Genomic DNA, 19,680 nt, shown 5'->3' with positions numbered 1-19,680 from the left:
TAAAGGGAAACTCCAGTGCCAGTGCCACTCCCACCCACCAATCCCCGTTTCCTGAAGGGGTGAAAACCCCTTCAGTGACTTACCTGGGACAGCGGCGATGTCCCTCGCCGCTGTCTCCGCCTCTGCAACGCTCCTCCCAGTGATTGCGTCGGCCGGTGGGCGAGACTGATCTCGCCCACCGGCCGAGGAGACGTAATGCGCATGCGCGGAAATGCCACGCATGCGCATTACGTCTCCCCATAGGAAAGCATTGAAAAATCATTTCAATGCTTTCCTATGGGGTTTTGAGCGACGCTGGAGGTCCTCACACAGCGTGAGGACGTCCAGTGACGCTCTAGCACTGTGCTAGAATCCAGGAAGTGACCTCTAGTGGCTGTCTAGTAGACAGCCACTAGAGGTGGAGTTAACCCTGCAAGGTAATTATTGCAGTTTATGAAAAACTGCAATAATTACACTTGCAGGGTTAAGGGTAGTGGGAGTTGGCACCCAGACCACTCCAATGGACAGAAGTGGTCTGGGTGCCTGGAGTGTCCCTTTAACCAGAAGGCTCACTAACACATATCTTGTGTTACTTTTCTGTGAAGGTGTTTGTTAATTGTGGCAATCCAGCAAGGTTTTTTCTAGTGACTATTAAACTACTCATCAGTAAGGGGAAACTGATTTGTAGATGGATTTTGTCAGATGCTAAATTTAATGCTAGTTGGTGGATAGGATGCCAATTTTTTCAATTTTCATATCTTTTTTGGGTGTTTATACAGCACCCTTTGTGTATCTTACAATGCATTAGATAATTCTAACCAGCTCAAAATGTCTCCTCCCCACTAGTTATTGTTGAGTGAAAATATAGCCCTTTTAAGTAGCAATTCACCCCTGTTAAGTGTGTCAGGGACTCTTCATGTTTTCAGTGGCGTGTATCATTTAAGAGCAGGCTAGTAAAGTAGGACTTTTTAAATCCTGATGATAGAGGAAGAAAACTGCTTATTGTTTCATTAGCAGAAATCGTTGTCCATTAATGGTGTTATATATAGATTATACAAGGAATGTTATGCTCCTACACAAAGCAGCTAATTTAAACTCTTCTAACTTCCTCAATACATCCCAGGATTGGTGGGTCTTAAATGAATGTTAATATGGTAGATAAACTTGGAAGTGGCATTGTGAATTGTTTCAAGTGCTCCAAGGGGGTTTCTTCCCTATTCAGAATCCAAAAATACTGAGAAAACCAAATGAATTGGCAAACACATCCTGCACACGCATTACGTAACAATGTTGCTACTAGAAGGGCTCAGGTATCTGCTCGACGAAAGGTGAGAGGTCATTATCTTGGAAGTGGCTCTGTCACTTTCTCTATATCTTGAGTGGCTATGTGTTTTAGAATGTATGCAGCTCATTGTATATCAGATATAGATGGGCACTCTCATTTGTAGACAACAGTGGAAAAGTCGATATGAAAGAATTACAGATTTTTTAAATTTGTCTCCTGTTATGTTTTCACCCATGCTTTACATGAGCATAGTTTCAAGAACGCTTGCTTTTTTTACTCTTTTAAATGGAATTCTAAATATTTGATCTTGGACTATGCCTTTGACCTTACTTGAATTTTGTCCGCCACAACACTTTATATAAATTGATTTTACCCAGTCTGCCTTGATCCCTGCTTGATCTCTGGTTCCGCTTGTCTTAAGCCTGTATCAGCCTCTGACTTTCCTGCCCCAATGTTTGCCATTCTGTCACATCTACTAATGCAATATGCATCACTAGGAATATCTGATATTTAGTAATCACAGATATAGTATTGATGGAAAAACTCTAGTATGAAAAATGAGAGGGTTGAAAAATAATCTTTTTGAACACAGGTGTCTTCTTCAACTTCTGGAAGAGGAAGAAACTGTAGCACTTGTAGTCTATCCATCCTGACCCTTTCTTTCCCATTCACTTGTACACACAGGGTTGATATCGTTTTGTATTGCAATGCAACACAAACTCCGTCTGACAAATGATATCAACTTACCTTTAACTCCAAACTAACACCAGTCTACAGGTAGCAGTTTATCGAAATTCTTCACTGACATTCTTATCTATTTTATCATGGGTGTTCCAAAGGGACCATACAATGATCTTCTACCCTCCAACACCTATTGTGCATTGGAGCCCATGAGGCTTAGACAGGACAGTGATACATTCTATCAACCAGCAGAATAAATGAGTAATATCAGGACATATTTATGGGTTGCTTAAAAACAGCTATTGTTCTGACCTTTAAAAAAGGATTTTAAGCAAATGAGGATCTTGCTGTCACATCATTTACCCAAAAAAAAAAAAAAATCAATAAAAATGTATTTTTCTGAACAGAGAAAATAAAATGTACAGAACATGATCATATATTACATCAGGCTCTCCTTAAAAAAAATGTATCCTAGTTCCCATGTAATAACGTCTGTAAGGTTTATATGTTATATAAGTGCTATTAATGCATTGGATAGCTAGAAATCAGCTATTTAACATATAAGGATTTATAAAAATTAAATTTAGTCCTGAAATATACACAAATCCTAGATTTAGGTACCTTGCATATTTGATTACAAGATTAATTAATAATCATAAAGTAGCACATATTAGGTGTTTAAGGAATTAGTGTAAAATATATACTTGTTGTTTTATGGCTTTGAATAATATACTAACGTATTCACTTTCATGATAAACAGAATTCTTTAAATGTGCAGCTGGCTGCATGACACACCAGCTATTAACTCCGTTACAAATCCATTTTTAAAAATATCTGAGTAGCGCATTATTTTCATACCCTCTGATTTTCCAGGAGATACAAGACTTACAAAGAGGAGAAAAGAACAATTATGCTTAGAAAGTAGTAGTTTGACATGACAGAGTCAAGCAAGTGTAACACCATCACCGAGAACCACACACTCCTGGGAATTCAGTCAGATAGGAATTTACCTACTCGAAAACTCCCATGACGATATTCAACAAATGTTTTTTGCTCCTTGCTCTACTAAACCATAACCTGTTTTGGCAAAAAGGAGCCATTAAGGCCCCTTCCTTTCTCTGTTTTTAATTTACTCCATAAAACAGTTATTTTCTTTTTTTTTTTTTAAAGGATACACTACGTTCAAAAACCACACGCCAAAATGAAATATTATACTTTGTGTCTTTTACTTTAACAATTGTTTTAGTTATAATTATAGCTGGATTTGTTTCTTAAAGCATTAAAAGTCGCGACATCTGCTCAGTGCAAAGTAAAACATGGAGAAAAAAAAATACAAATAAAACAAAGAGCCAGAAAAAGTAAGAAATTAATAAAAAAAGAGCTAAAATGGAAGAGAGATTTAAAAAAATAAAAAATTGCAAATGCTCTGTAGGTTTGCAATTTTATGCCATTGGACATAGTGCAAGCAGTCAATGTATAATATGATTAATAAAAATCAGACGTAAAAAGTGAATAATATCCAATTTTGCTTTCTGGGGATTTTAATATATGTTACACTTTGTAACTTGCACCTACGTGCACTCTCTGTGTGTGCAAGTCCACAAAATGCTACATGTATATTTGTGTATATATGTCACATTTACTTTTACCCCTGACTTTGGGTTAAGTCGTGGTTAGTCGTACATGTGATATTGAGATTATGATAAAGCAACACCATATTGCATCAAAAATATACTGCAGCAACATACTGATGTAAGGCAAAGCAAAACCACATTTACTATAAAAATTACATGCGAAGTACAGTTTGGCATAAGGTTCATGGTAAAAGGGTAATGTTTCTATCATTACTTTACAGGGTGCTTCCATTAGGAACTTGGGTGTATGCTGTTTGATTTTATATATAGTCCAGTATTACGTTCTTGTCTGTTTCTTATCCCCAATGTTTTCCCATGGGCTCTAAAGGAAGGTATTTCAGGGTCGGAGATTTTTTATTATTATTAGCGGACAAGTGTGAATCTCTTGAGTGGCTCCTTAGCCAATCGCAACACATATCAATGATGCATTTTTCTTATTTTCTTATTTTTCTTTATTCCTTGGAATCTATGACTATCATGAAAAGAGATTGTACAAGTGGAGACAACATGTCAAGGTGAATCGAAGATTATTTAGAAGCAAGAAAAGTAATATGCCATCTGTGTACGGAGCAGAGAGTCAGCAGAATCCCCCCCAGTAACACAATATCCACTAAAAACGGTAGCAGCTTATAGACACTATGCCACATAAAACAGGCAGAACAACGTTTCTGTTATTAGACCTTCCTCAGTTCTAAACAAATAAACATCTGTTTCACTCGCAGTAGTGCTGACAAAACGCAAACATTTCAAAATGATATTGTATTGCTGAGATGATTAAAATTGAATATAAAATTATGGCACTGTTAGCATTCCTTCACAAGTTTTTATGTTTTTGATTTGCAGTGCATGTATGTTCGTAGGTCAACTTCACTGCAATGTTGGGGGACGTAAGGCTTGAGTGTTTGCTAGATGATGATACCATACTAGAGTGTTTACATGATGACGTCAATGTTCGTGCATGCTTTTTTAGTCACAGTATTATAGCTAACCTATTTTTCATTCTGAAAATATTGCAGATTTCAAAAGAAATTTACAATTTTATAAATTATAATGGTAACACCCCACTGTCTTTCCAAGTAGGCAGCATGCCCTGTTACTTCCTGGTTTGGTTAGCTTACTTGCTTACTTGCACATAACTCAAGAAGCAGCAATTGTCTAGAGCAGGGGTCCTTAAACCCGGGCCACCCAGATGTTGCTGAATTACAACTCCCATGATTCTTTGAATTACATAGATAGCCAGAAATTCATGGGAGTTGTAGTTCAGCAATATCTGGGGGGCCGGAGTTTTAGGACCCCTGGTCTAGAGCACCTGCTTTGCAAAGACTTCTCAGTGAGCTGCATTGGGAAGTCTGTGATTGGACAGTCACAGAAAGCCTGGGCAGAGTTAGAAGAGGAGGGCTTGCAAAGGCTGCAGACAAGAGATCTACAATTTTTGCAGGCTGGTTTTATATATATAACGCCAATGCAAAAATGCATAATTAAATGCATGCACATTTTAATTTGGGGCATATCTACTAAACTATGTTTTTTTAAATTTATTTTGTGTTTGGGCAGTGGAGGGTACTTATAATGCACAATGTACACTTCGGCATTATACATGTCAAGCTAACTCCCCCAAAATTTAAATTGGCAATGTAGAATTCTGGATTATCAATGGCGTTGTGTTTAGCCCATGTCTTTGTCAAATTGCTCTCAGTTACTTGGACAAACAAGGAGAGGATGGCATCTTAACCACTACACACAGTGGTTTTGCTGCTTAGAATGTTTGTTTGTTAAATTACTTTAAGTAATAAGTAGTGATGTCCCGAACTGTTCGCCTGGAACCGTTCGCCGGCGAACATAGCTTGTTCGTGGCGAACGCGGCGGGCGAACATATGCGATGGTCGGTCCGCCCCCTATTCATCATGAAGGTGGGAGGGTCTGGGAGGGAGGGTCTGCTGCTGATTGGCTGGAATGTGTCTGCTGACTGTGAGGTACAGGGTTAAAGTTTACTCAATGATGACGAATAGGGGGCGGACCGACCATCGCATATGTTCGCCCGCCGCGTTCGCCATGAACAAGCTATGTTCACCGGCGAACGGTTCCTGGCGAACAGTTCGGGACATCACTAGTAATAAGCATTTGGGCTGTTGATTTACAGGTTAGAATATTGTTTCAGACCTTTTCCCTTGTTTTGTATCTTCAGTCAGTAAATAGAAAAGTATAACAAACACATTCTTTCTTAAAACACCGTCTAATGAAACAAAATATATATTTTGAAATAATTAGGTTTGAATAACTGAAAAACAAACAAAAAAAATATTGTTATTTTATGTTCTTATCACCTGGAAAGAATTGAAACAAATTAACTGTCATTGTGCTGGTTTAAGCTTATACCAGCTGGAAACCAACTTTGAACCATATTTTGGCACTATTTCACACATCGCAATCTTAACTGAAATCCAAAAAGGAAGGAGAATAATTTAATTAATATAACGTGCCATACAGAGACTGTCAGTGTTAATAAGAGTCTTGTCATCTACAGTGTAAAAATGTTATTCTTGGAAGTACTAATGGAAAAATAGACTTTGGGGAGTTTCCACATATCGTAACAAATTAATAATATTGTATCAAATTTGTGATCATGTTGTTTAAATCAAATTAAACTGTAGCCAGCATGGAGCTAGGCGGCGTAATTCCTACTAATGTAATTTTTTTAAAATATTTTTAAAATTTTTAAGCAATTCCTACTTTTTATGATTTTTTCGGACATGATTTCTTTAGTTTGTATGTTATATTTATTATTTTAAAATCACAATGGCTCAGAGAATATTTAACATCACATAGAGACAAATGTCTTATTTTCTCATTTTAGCCAATAAGTAGCATTTAGTTTCTTTACGTTTCATCCTTTCATACCATAATCATGTTTACATTTTGCTGTCATTTGTGGAAATATGAACTCCCCAAATTGTTATAAAGTTCTTTGGGTATTTTTTAAGCATTTGAACATTTGAATTTCTATGCTAATAAGATATATTGTTTATAATCTGTTATACCCAATAAAGAATTATAGAAAAATAGCAAAACATTGAGTTCTCTAAATAGAGTTAAATAAAATAAATGCTTAACAGGAAAGAGAGGGTTGGTATTCAATATATTCAACTTGGACATATAAACATATAGGAACAGAATAAAAGAATAGGGGGGACGGGAGTGGAAAGACTAGAACAGAAGATTAAGATAACATGCTAGGTAGAGATATGAAAACATGATGTTGGATAGGGATATAACAAGTGTTTAGTAAATCACTCTACCTATATCTAGCACAGGCACCAGGTCATGTTTCAGTGGTCTTTAAGTCACCTTAGCAAGAAGGTCTAGGGGCCATAATTGTTAAATTTGCTATATAATAATGTGTTTAATTCTTCCATACATCTCAGATATTTACTCTATGGTAATCCACTGCCCCCCCTCCCTCCCATATGTAAGAAATAAAGAACAAATAAAAAATCCAGATCCGACTAATATACATATTTATACTTTCTAGTGGTTTCTCTAAACATAATATATATATATATATATATATATATATATATATATAAATAAAAATAATATATATATATATATATATATATATATATATATATATATAGTTGGGCAGAATCCTTGCACTTGGGCTTAAATCATAATTTCATAATTAGGTACTGGGTGCCAGTCCAAAAGGCAATAGATATATACAAAAGATGAATAGTATGGCTGCACTCACGTTTATTGAATGAAGTTAATGTCCTTTATTAAATAAACATGTAATCCAATACAAAACAAATCAACGTTTCAGTCCCTAACAGGGACTTTCCCCAGGATCTGCATTAAACAAAACAGCAAGACCATTGTCTTGCTACTACTATGTTTTGTAGTCCAATTTAAAAAAATACAAAATGAATATGAACCGTCTAGTTAATCCACACATATCTTCAATTCTTCAATGACGTTTCTAATTAGCATCACTAACATAAGTTTATTTAGTACTTTTTTATAACAGTATTAGATGAGCTACAGGATGGGGATAACTGAGACCAGACGTGACTTAATGATAATGTATTATGTCAAATTTCCATTGGCACTAGACATGTAATATTATTGACTTCCTTGGAGGTACAGCTAACACAGTTAAAACAAAAAATGAATGAAACAGAATCACTTCTTTTACATAAATGTTATAATAAACAAATTGAAATTGACTTGAACACACATTAAACCATATAAATTAAATACATTAATTATTAATAATTAATAGAAGTGCATGTTTTTTAATTATTTATCCAGGAACACCGAGCTTCAACAATCATGTGTTGCAAAAATGGAACAGAGGGGACAATCTGTGCAAGTTAATTATTAATAGAAAGTGTACATTATGTCATGTAATAATATACATGTCTAGAGCCTAGGTGGAAACTATAAGAAATCTACTAAATATTTATATTCAATAAATACATAATAGGCACAATATGTTTGGCTCAGGAATTTTGTTTTACTTTATTTAAAAAAATAAAATATAATCTAAGAATGCAAACACAAAATGGGACAATTATATTTTTTACTTATACCTGGGCACAGGAAGCATAATTAAGCATAACCTTGATTTTATGATTAAAAGGTGTTTTTGATAAAAAAAAACTAAATACAAAATACACATACAAACTTAGGACATAGCAGGAATTTACCCTAAAATGAATTTATTCTATAAGAATAAAGCAAAAAAACCTATGCATTTGTTCTTCTTTTTTAGAAATTGGGGTAATAATTGAGGTTAACCAACTATATTTGTACACAGTGAATAATTGGCAGCCAGCTTGTCTTTTATAGTTTTTAAAAATTATTTTTAATATTTATTTTTTTATGCAGCGTAAAATTGTAATAAAGCATGACCTACGCCACACAATGGTTAATGTAAATTAATCAGAATTAAAGTTATATGGCAAGCATTAAACCTAATTTTTTTTGTACATATAGTTACATGAGTTGACAATCTAATGTAACCTGGAGCTTAGATGAAATAGTTGTAATATATTGATCAACATTAGAAATATACTTGAAAATATACTTGAAAACGAGAGAAATCTCAATGTATCCATTCTGGTAAAATATTTTATAAATAAATAAATAAATATGGATTAAATTGGATAGTGGAGATTAAGATCACAAGCTGCAGTGCTCTATCCGCATGCTATTTAGGCTCAACACAGATTTGGTACCCCTAAAATAGCATCAGCAGGGGGAGGGATGACATGTTACTGACAGATATGATAACCAAGGCTTAACATTCAAAATTTGTGCTATATACCTAATGTTAGAGATGAGAAAAATTAATTCTGCAAAAATCTAGATTTTTTTTTTATTTATTTGGGTATTTTAGTTTCAATGTTGTAAGTTCATTCTACAGTCACCTACGTGTGCTGTTAATAGTTCATGCAATACATTCATTTCAATTTACATAAAATAATTAGAAAAAAAAACATGTAGTTGAAATGGTGTAGTTAATTCTCTTTATGCATTGCTAAGAAAACTCAATATTCACTACATTTTACAGGTTTACAGGTATTTAAACACTTTATTAAGATCTGTGATTTTTTTTGTACACCAACACTCAGGTATCACCCTACTTCATTATTAACTGCTTAATTAACCTGTTTAAAGTGTAAAAATTAGCACTCTGTCATTAGAATATAGGGGAATAACTAATGAGGCTGTATGAAATAATATGTTCTACAATTAGAAAAACAAAAAAGAGGAGGATTTGTCTCATTACATCTCCTTCCCCTTATCCTGTCCACTGAGCCAACAAGTTTCTTCGCATCTAAGAAAGAGGTTGAATAAATGTTCAGAACACCATGAAGTCATTTCTTCGCTGTTTCATAAAGTGTAACAGTACCTTTTGTTAGAAATTATGGTTTTTAATAAAACATGTAAATGGTACACTGTGAGAGCTAGCAGCTGTAATCATTTTATACAATACCTGTTTTTTTTTATAATATATGCTAATTACAAAAGATCTGGTGATTGCAAGAATAAAATGCTATGCATGAAGAACATAGTAGAGTTGTAAATCACACGTGCCACTAGCAGCAGTACAAACAGCGAGCGCTGTAAATTAAATATAGTATTATAGATATTAATTAGATACTATGGGTACCCTGCGCTTTTATGTGTTTTCATTACTGTTGATATGAATAGACTAAACTCCCAATTTGGCTTTGAATTGCATGAATTATCTATGTTTATTTAAGATATAGGTTGCTAATTGCTGCATTTGCAGTTGCAATCGTACCAACAAACCTCGATTTCTTAATTTACATACATTGGAGATGTACCTACTCAGTGTCTTATTTTAAGAGGGACAGTGCATTTTTTGGAACACAAATCTTTCAGTCTGTCTCTTTTTGTCCTAAGTACCAAAGCAGATTGTGGTGAGGCCAAGCACGATACAACCCACTTACAGTGCTATTGCAAATTAACAAATTTAGATATTATTATTAAGTACTAGGCTTGGTTTTGAAGCCTCTGGGCCCAGATTTAGTTGTCGACAGCATTCAGTCCAAATCTGGACTAAAATCAGGCCTGCTCAGGACCTGATTTACAAAATCCAGACATTGTTGAATTCCATGAATAATGTATGGATTTTAACGTCCAAGCAGCCATGTACAGCAGTGATTGGCTTTGCCGATTCAGACTTTGTGAACAACCCCAATAAACAATGGGAAAGCAGGAGTGAAATATATTGGACTTTTCAGACTATTCCAACTTCAAAGAGTGCTCATTGCTAAAATACAAAAGCATTAAATATATTTTGTTTTATATATATTTTCTATTTATATATTTCTGTTCAGTCAAACGTTTAAAGGACCACTCTAGTGCCAGGAAAACATACTCGTTTTCCTGGCACTAGAGTGCCCTGAGGGTGCCCCCACCCTCAGGGACCCCCTCCCGCCCGGCTCTGGAAAGGGGAAAGTGTTTAAAACTTACCTTTTTCCAGCGGTGGGCGGAGAGCTCTCCTCCTCTGATCCTCCTCTTCTCCTCCCCGTCGGCTGAATGCGCACGCGCGGCACGAGCTGCGCGCGCATTCAGCCGGTCACATAGGAAAGCATTCATAATGCTTTCCTATGGACGCTTGCGTGCTCTCACTGTGAAAATCACAGTGAGAATCACGCAAGCGCCTCTAGCGGCTGTCAATGAGACAGCCACTAGAGGAAATAGGGGAAGGCTTAACCCATTCACAAACATAGCAGTTTCTCTGAAACTGCTATGTTTATGAAAAAATGGGTTAATCCTAGAAGGACCTGGCACCCAGACCACTTCATTAAGCTGAAGTGGTCTGGGTGCCTAGAGTGGTCCTTTAAATGTATATTTTAGGCAAAACATCAAAATGGAGTTAGACTCAGCTCTAGCTTAGAGTTAGACTCAGCTCTAGCTTAGAGTTAGACTCAACTCTAGCTTTCAAATAAATTTTACTAGGAGTTTACCAATACTCTAGTTGGATCTCAAAGTGTACCTAAGTAACAACGTAAAATAAGATAAAATTCTAAAATAGTTTCTAGGTTAACACAACAATAAAACAAAAATATGATATAAGTAAAACAAAAATAACTATATACGCAGGTCAGAAACAAAAATTATTTGATGTTGTAAAATACAAATAAAAACTGCTGTGAGCAGCCTACGTGTTTATAATCGATATAAATATAACTGGCTATTATTATAGTAAAGATTAGCCTGTTTTAATATTTAGCTGCATTAGTAAAGTCTTTAAAATGAACAGCGATATTCCAGTGAATTTCTTTGGAGAAAGCCGCATTCATCAACAACTGATATTACAGGTACCAAAATAGTCTCTCGTGTTCGAGAGATGATATAAGATAACAACAAAAATGCTACGGAGCACACAAAGAATTTGATCAATGAACTCAATTATGGCCCTGATTCTAAGACTTTTAACCTTAGTTCACGGTGATTCATGGTTACTGCCACACCTAACCATTTTCCAAAAAATTCATTTTCGATACATAAGGTGCTTCTTATATATGTTTCCTATTTTTGCTGGAACTCTAAACCCCAGATGATTTTCTTGCAAGGTTAGTTGATAATGCATTCCTACCATCCATGCATTATTAATGCTTGCTCCTCTCCAAGGTGGCAGTGACAAATTAGGAGCAAAACTCACTGACTTGTCGGGAATGTACTTTTTTAGTCATGTTTTACATTGTTCAATTCATTTTGCTTGTTGTGGGTTTTATAGTAGAGGTAACCAAGTATATATTTTACCACAAAGCAGTCGACTAGCAGGTGGAAAGATTATGATAGAAAGTCATGATTTTCCCCACGAGACCATAACAGGAGGAGTAAAGCAAAATGTACATTTTAATGTTTTCGTTAAAAAAATAGCAAATTTTAGCTTTTTCTTCAATATAGTAAGTGTTGTATATTTTGACTTTAAATTGCCTACACAAACAACTTAATTATAATGCAATGAGACATGAGAACAATGTATTCTACTTTTCATTTAACTTGAGAGGGATATTACAAACATTATAACAATTTTAGTTGAATGTCCAAGGATCATACCCCTGCACTCTCACTGCTAAATTTGGTTCCATTTAGGCACACCTCCACTGCATGTAACACCGTATCCCTAAACACTTCATTAAAAGAGTCTATATTTTTTAGGTTCTTATACTGCACAGTGTGTTTAACTTTGTATCACCTTTTCATTGAATAGTCTGCTGGAGCCAGCAGGAGCATTGTATGTGATTTACAGAGCAGAATATTAAAATGTCTAAAGTAAATACACTACACTACAGGAGCTATGGCTAGAGCTGCATAAATAGAGACAAAAGTGATTTTACTCCTAAATGGTAAATAATTGAGTAATGAGAAGGCAAAGGCATGATCTATACACCAAAAATGCTTAATTAAGCTAAAGTTCTTTAGGTGTTTAAAGTTTCCCTTTAACAATAAAAATATTTTACAAAAGGCTCCAAAAATGCAGCTAACATCCCTAAAAGATAATAAATGCACAATGAACTTTGATGAATTGATTAAAGAAAATCATTACCCAGATAAAAAAAATATGGGGACTAAAATATCATCTTCCTCTCTGATTATTTTACCTTCCCTATTCATTTTAATTGAATCAATTAACTAAATTCACTATTTAGATGATAAACTCCTATATATGTTTTTTCTGTAAATAAACCTATATATGGATGTTTTGAAAGCATGCTGTCATATCCATTATATTGTCTGTCACCTTTATATCCTTTATATCCTAGTGTTCAGCTTGTTTAAAGGGACACTGTAGGCACCCAGACCACTTCAGCTCATTGAAGTGGTCTGGGTACAATGTCCCATGTCCCTTAACCCTGCAATAGTAATTATTGCAGTTATTGAGAAACTGTAATAATTATTATCCAGGGTTAACTCCACCTCTAGTGGCTGTCCACCAGACACTAGAGGGCTTCCTGGTTTGAAACGGACCTTTGGTCTTGTATCTGATGCTGGACGTCCTCAAGCTCTGCATGAGGACCTCCAGCCTCAGATTTTTCCCCATAGGAAAGCATTGAATAATGCTGTCCTATGGGGAAATCACAATGCGAGCACAGCAATTGCTGCGCATGCACATTAGGTCTCATTCACCAGAGCGTGGATGGAGCCTGACCCAGCACCGAGGGACATCAGTGCTGGATTCATGTAAGTAACTGAAAGGGTTTTAACCTCTTCAGCCGCGCGGGAGGTGGGCGCGAGATAAGGGGGCTCAGCAGGATTCTATAGTGCCAGGAAAACAGCTTTGTTTTCTTGGCACTATAGAATCCCTTTAAAGGGGAAGCATTACCATCTCAGTAAAAAGTGCTTCCCTTTGGTTCTCTGTCAAATAATGTAGAAGGCTCTTCCAGGCATCCAAGAAATGCCATCTCGTCAGTCATTTTGATATTACAGAATAAAAATGTCTCCATTATAAATGTCAATTCCACTGAACTTGAACAGCATTGATAGATTGAGAGTGCTGAGATTAGCTGTCCCCAGCACTCCCATCTTGTCACTACCATCCAGGTTGGCAAAAATTGCCATCAATGATGTCCAGCAAGCTGAGGTGCTCTAAGGATGGGGACTGGTTTTTAATTTTTACTTTTAATCCAGGATAGCCATTATTATGCTAATAATATATGACTAAAACCTGATTTTTCCATTAGATAGATGATTTTGTATAACCTTAACAGATCAATAGTTTGTTACAGATGGATTGTTCTGTTGCCTTTATGTATAATTTAAAAATAGCAAATTCAGCAGTACCCTATTGTCATATGTTTAAGATAAATGCCCCATCTGTTGTTGGTCGGTCTGCCTGTCAGCCTGTCTCTCTGTCTGTCTGCGTCTCTCCATTACCTTGTCTTGTGTAGAAAGAGCCATCTGTGTCCGCTAATAGTGACCCTTAATATTACCAGTTTTAGAAAGCGACATGTTTATTATTTCTATTATAATATGTTACATATCTTAATTTATTAAATCCAATTTCCCCCTTAATACAGGGATTGTATTATGATCTATTCCACGTGTGCAATAGATCAGTATTCTGCAACACATAAACAGATAATTCATAAACACATAAACACATTATACCATAGATAAATACACTTACATAGAAAGCAAAAAAAGACAACAGTTTTTTGTTTTTTTTAATTAAAAAAGTCAAGTATTATGGATCGGAAAAAAATGGAGTTACAAGAAATATTTCAGTTTCTCATGAGCTGTCCATCTATATGAGATCAATAGCCCTTCCAAGCATAGGACATTCAAGCTTGGAGCTTGAGAAATTGACGTTCTCGAAATAAGTCAAGGCTGTAACACAAGTCTATCACCGAGTGTCACAAAAATGAAATGAATTATCTGGCACTGGATGGTTGACTGCCATAAAAGTAGCAGGGGAAAGCAGACATTGTTTGTAAAAAAAAAAAAATTGTTACTTTTCATCAACTAATATATATATATTTTTACAACCAGTAAAAATATACTTCAGATAATCAGACAGAAATAAAAATATGTTTCCTACTACAGAGACTTTTCTGAAGGAATTGGCCTCTTACTTGGTGATCTCAAGGCACTATTTAGGTACAATGTTTTGCTCATTAAATTTCATGGGATGTTGGAGATCGTCAAGATTTTATGTTAATTCCAATTATTTTATAACTTAAAAACCCCACATAGCAGCCTTTCGATCACAATCTGTTATAGGAACTGTGTAATCGCATGCAGGTTCCTTCTAGCCTCCTTTAGCCTATGAACTGATAATTATAAAGGCTCTAGAGATTTCACTGAAAACTAGCCCATTGTTTAGGTTCCGCTGACTACTACTCCTATAATGCTCAGCAAAGAGTTAGTATGCTAGTTCCACGTTTTTGGATAAGACTTTGAATACAATCTCTAACCTTTAACAATATCCTCCCAATTTATAAATACATCACACGTATGGAACCCACGAAGCTGACTAGACACGTACAAAACACGGAAGCCACACGACACCAGTATTGCGCAGCATTAGCTTATCCCCACATGACAAACACAAGACCTACATCTAGAACCCACACACGTTGCTCAAACATAACAAAGCACACATCTTGCATCTATATGGCACCTCCACGACACACATTAAACCTAAATTACACACATGGCACCCAAATGTCAATCAACACATGTTTTTTACCCATGTTGCACACCACTCCCTTACCACCCACATCATACTAAGCCCAGATGAACATCATAAACGAGATCACTCACATATAACACCCTCAAGATATACATTGTACAAATAGCAGGAAAGGGACCTCAGTTAAGAAAAAGGATAAATGAGTCATTTATTACACATGAGTTTACAGAGGAAGAGTTTCTATTTCAACTCTCAAAAGTAAAGACAATTAAGTCAATGGGACCTGATGGAATACACCCAAAGCTATCAAAAGAGCTTAGTGGTGTACTAGCAAAACCATTAACAGATTTATTTAACCAATCATTGATAACAGGAGTAGTCCCAGAAGATTGGAAGTTGGCGAATGTTGTGCCCATTCACAAGAAAGGTAATAGGGAGGAGTCGGGCAACTATAGGCCAGTAAGCCTTTCTTCGGTAGTGGGAAAAGTGATGGAAACCATGTTAAAGGATAGGATTGTTGAACATCTAAAAACACATGGATTTCAAGATCAGAGACAACATGGATTTACTTCAGGGAGATCATGCCAAACTAATCTTATTGATTTTTTTGATTGGGTAACTAAAATTATAGATCAGGGTGGTGCAGTAGACATTGCTTACCTAGATTTCAGTAAGGCTTTTGACACTGTTGCACATAGAAGGCTTATCAATGAACTGCAATCTTTGAGTTTGGATTCCAATATTGTTGAATGGGTAAGGCAGTGGCTGAGTGACAGGCAACAGAGGGTTGTAGTCAATGGAGTATATTCGAAGCTTGGGCTTGTCACCAGTGGGGTACCTCAGGGATCTGCACTTGGACCCATTCTCTTTAATATTTTTGTAACGGACCGTATCAGCAGAGAAGAGGTTAAAAATCAGTTTAGGTGATAATCCCCTTTCTGAGACACAGGCACAGCTACTGCAGAACACCAAACTCCCAAACTGGATACAAAATAGCACTCCACCTCCCGAACTGGAACCTCACAAATAGCTGCTAGCAGACGAACAGGAAAAGCATACATCAGCTTACACTCCTGGCAAACAGTCTCCAACAGCATACAGTGAATCCCCCCCCAAGAATGAGACAAGGCTCCGTGTTGAGGGACAAGCAGTGGTCTGTTTATTGAGGGCTACCTGCCCAGTATTTATGCAGGTCTCCCACCTGGTGGACACTCCCCTAGGGGACCAGATGGAAGACTGTAACAACGGACAGACATACACCAATTACAGACATACAGTCACAATACTTTCCCACAATGCATCCTGGCTTCCTCCCCTCTGCCCTGGAGATAATTGAGAGGTAATTCAATTATTTCCCAGGACAGAGGCAAGACTTCATTATGCACGTGGTGAACACAAGATACAGTATTACTTTAAAATACATAAAGACACATTTTATACATAAAACACAGACATGTCACATATCCCCAGATAGCTGGGATCTGAGCGCACAAAACTACCGAATAGCGCTCAGATCCTATTCACACAGTTCAATTGCCATGGAGCCAAAGTCTTTAATTACACGAATTGGCTCCATGGCTGTGCTATCTGGGTTAACATTCACATATACAAACTACCGAATTAACATGTATTCGGTTAAATATGCACGAATAAGAACCAGGGGGCTGGAGGCTCAGCGGTGCCTGCACGTAAAAGTGTCCGCTTTTAGTGCACTGATTCTGGGCTGAGAACCTCTGGCCATCCAGGGAGCTCCATAACACTGCCACCTAGTGGCCGCTAAGTGTAACCGCAGCCACCCAGTAACAATCAATTAAGCTGCGGTTAACCGCAGCTTCAGGGAGGTAAATGGAGGGCACACGCCAGCTTCTGGGTGGCCAATTAACGGCGCCGGCCGGCTTCCCACGGCTCTGGGGAGGTTGAAAAAAGGCTGTTTGTTCGGTAGATAGAATCTACCGAACGGCTGTGCAGAAAGGGAGGAATAAATCTTCCTGCACAGTAAAATTAACCCTTTAACTGCCGGTCCATAATCCAAAGGCAGCAGGCAGGCAACCAGGCTCCTCCAATGCAATGTGGCGAGATTGGTCTTGTCACAATTTTTATTAGTGATATTGCAGCAGGGCTTGATGGTAAGGTATGTCTTTTTGCTGATGATACTAAGATATGTAACAGGGTTGAGGTTCCAGGAGGGATAAGCCAAATGACTAATGATTTAGGTAAACTAGAAAAATGGTCAGAGTTGTGGCAACTGACATTTAATGTGGATAAGTGCAAGATAATGCATCTTGGACGTAAAAACCCAAGGGCAGAGTACAGAATTTTTGATAGAGTCCTAACCTCAACATCTGAGGAAAGGGATTTAGGGGTGATTATTTCAAATTACTTAAAGGTAGGCAGACAATGTAATAGAGCAGCAGGAAAAGCTAGCACCATGCTTGGTTGTATAGGGAGAGGCATTAGCAGTAGAAAGAGGGAAGTGCTCATGCCATTGTACAGAACACTGGTGAGACCTCACTTGGAGTATTGTACACAGTAGTGTAGACCGTATCTTCAGAAGGTTATTGATACGTTAGAGAGAGATCAGAGAAGGGCTACTAAACTGGTTCATGGATTGCAGGATAAAACTTACCAGGAAAGGTTAAAGGATCTTAACATGTATAGCGTGGAGGAAAGAGGAGACAGGGGGGATATGATAGAAACATTTAAATACATAAAGGGAATCAACACAGTAAAGGAGGAGACTATATTTAAAAGAAGAAAAACTACCACAACAAGAGGACATAGTCTTAAATTAGAGGGACAAAGGTTTCAAAATAATATCAGGAAGTATTACTTTACTGAAAGGGCAGTGGATGCATGGAATAGCCTTCCAGCTGAAGTGGTAGAAGTTAACACAGTAAAGGAGTTTAAGCATGCGTGGGATAGGCATAAGGCTATCCTAACTATAAGATAAGGCCAGGGACTAATGAACGTATTTAGAAAATTGGGCAGACTAGATGGGCCGAATGGTTCTTATCTGCCGTCACATTCTATGTTTCTATGTTTCTAGCACTCACTTTCACGTACAGGGCACTCAGAGAACAAATAGCAACGGCGAGGTAGTTGGACTTATCTGGTTGGTAAAATCTGGGAAAGGGGGTGAGATTATTGCCTGTACAAAAAAGATCAGCCACTTTGCCACTTATCTTGTATGCCCACCACACCCTTTGCCTGTTTTTTATTTTTGATAGAAGGAGATTAAAGCAGGGACAATGCTTCATTCCATGGAAGGATGAGAGATCTTTAAAATTAGAAGGTATCTCTGTTTCTCTTTTTCTGTTATGGATTTACACCACACACCTGCTGACAACAGTCATTCATTCATATTCACTGTTTAAATTTGATACTTCAACAGAAATTAACCTGACTCTTCATTCATTGGACATAATGGACTCTGAGAGCAGTTGCCTATAATTGAACTGTTCATAAAAAGCACATTTGACTTGTCATCAGTAATTTCTTACTTCAGTAAATAAACCTGTTTAAGTCCTTTATCTCTGTAAAAACACACATTAGTAGTATATTCGTCTGATACGAGCGATATGCAACATAAACATGCAAGTGTTAATTAATTTCGATTTATACTGATATTAATTCATTAATTTCAGTTTATACTGGTATTACAGAGATCATCTCAGCTTTTGACACATTTTATTCACATCTACCATACTATGACAATCGGAAACTATCACAGGCTTGGCTTTTACTAGTCTGCGTAAGGTTACCAGACGTTCAGTTTAATCCTGATGCCAGTAATCAAAGCATTTACATATCCATCCAAATTAAAAGAAAAGATCAGATTTCATCAGAGTTATCAGTGTTCTTTGTTGTTTGAGATTTTGTCTCTCTCAATATAGATAGTATCTTTAAGTAATTAAATGATGGTTTTATAAATCTGGAGAGTTGCTATTCTCGGAGTTAGGAATAAAAGTCTTATGTAAAATACATACTGCAGGACTGCCTCTATTAAAATCCTTGACTGCATTATAAACGATCTAGAGAAACATTGTTTTCATTTAAGAATCAAATAGCTGCACTCTAAGTGCACCATTTAAGATCAAAGGCAGCATAGAAAAAAAGTCTATAAGAGCTGTTCTGTGAGATCACAAATCTCTTGCGAGGTACTGATCACACCTGCAGTAGATAGCTGATCTGCATTATACATGCTCCATCTGCGCTGTGGCCTCCCAGGAAGAGAATGTCTTTCTTCTTTTTACCAGAAACGTCACAAACAGCAAGGACGCTGGTTTCCTGTCCACTAATTAATTTTCATACTGATCTGTGCAAAAAAAAAAGTAACGATATATTGAAAGTCAAATCTGCACAGGAAAATGTTAGCATTTAAGTTTAAGCCATGCTATAATAGAATCCCACTATTAGTTCAATGT

The sequence above is a fragment of the Pelobates fuscus genome, chromosome 8 (genome assembly GCF_036172605.1).
Source record: "Pelobates fuscus isolate aPelFus1 chromosome 8, aPelFus1.pri, whole genome shotgun sequence".
Taxonomy (NCBI): Eukaryota; Metazoa; Chordata; class Amphibia; order Anura; family Pelobatidae; genus Pelobates; species Pelobates fuscus.
Note: the sequence above shows the minus strand (reverse complement) of the source record.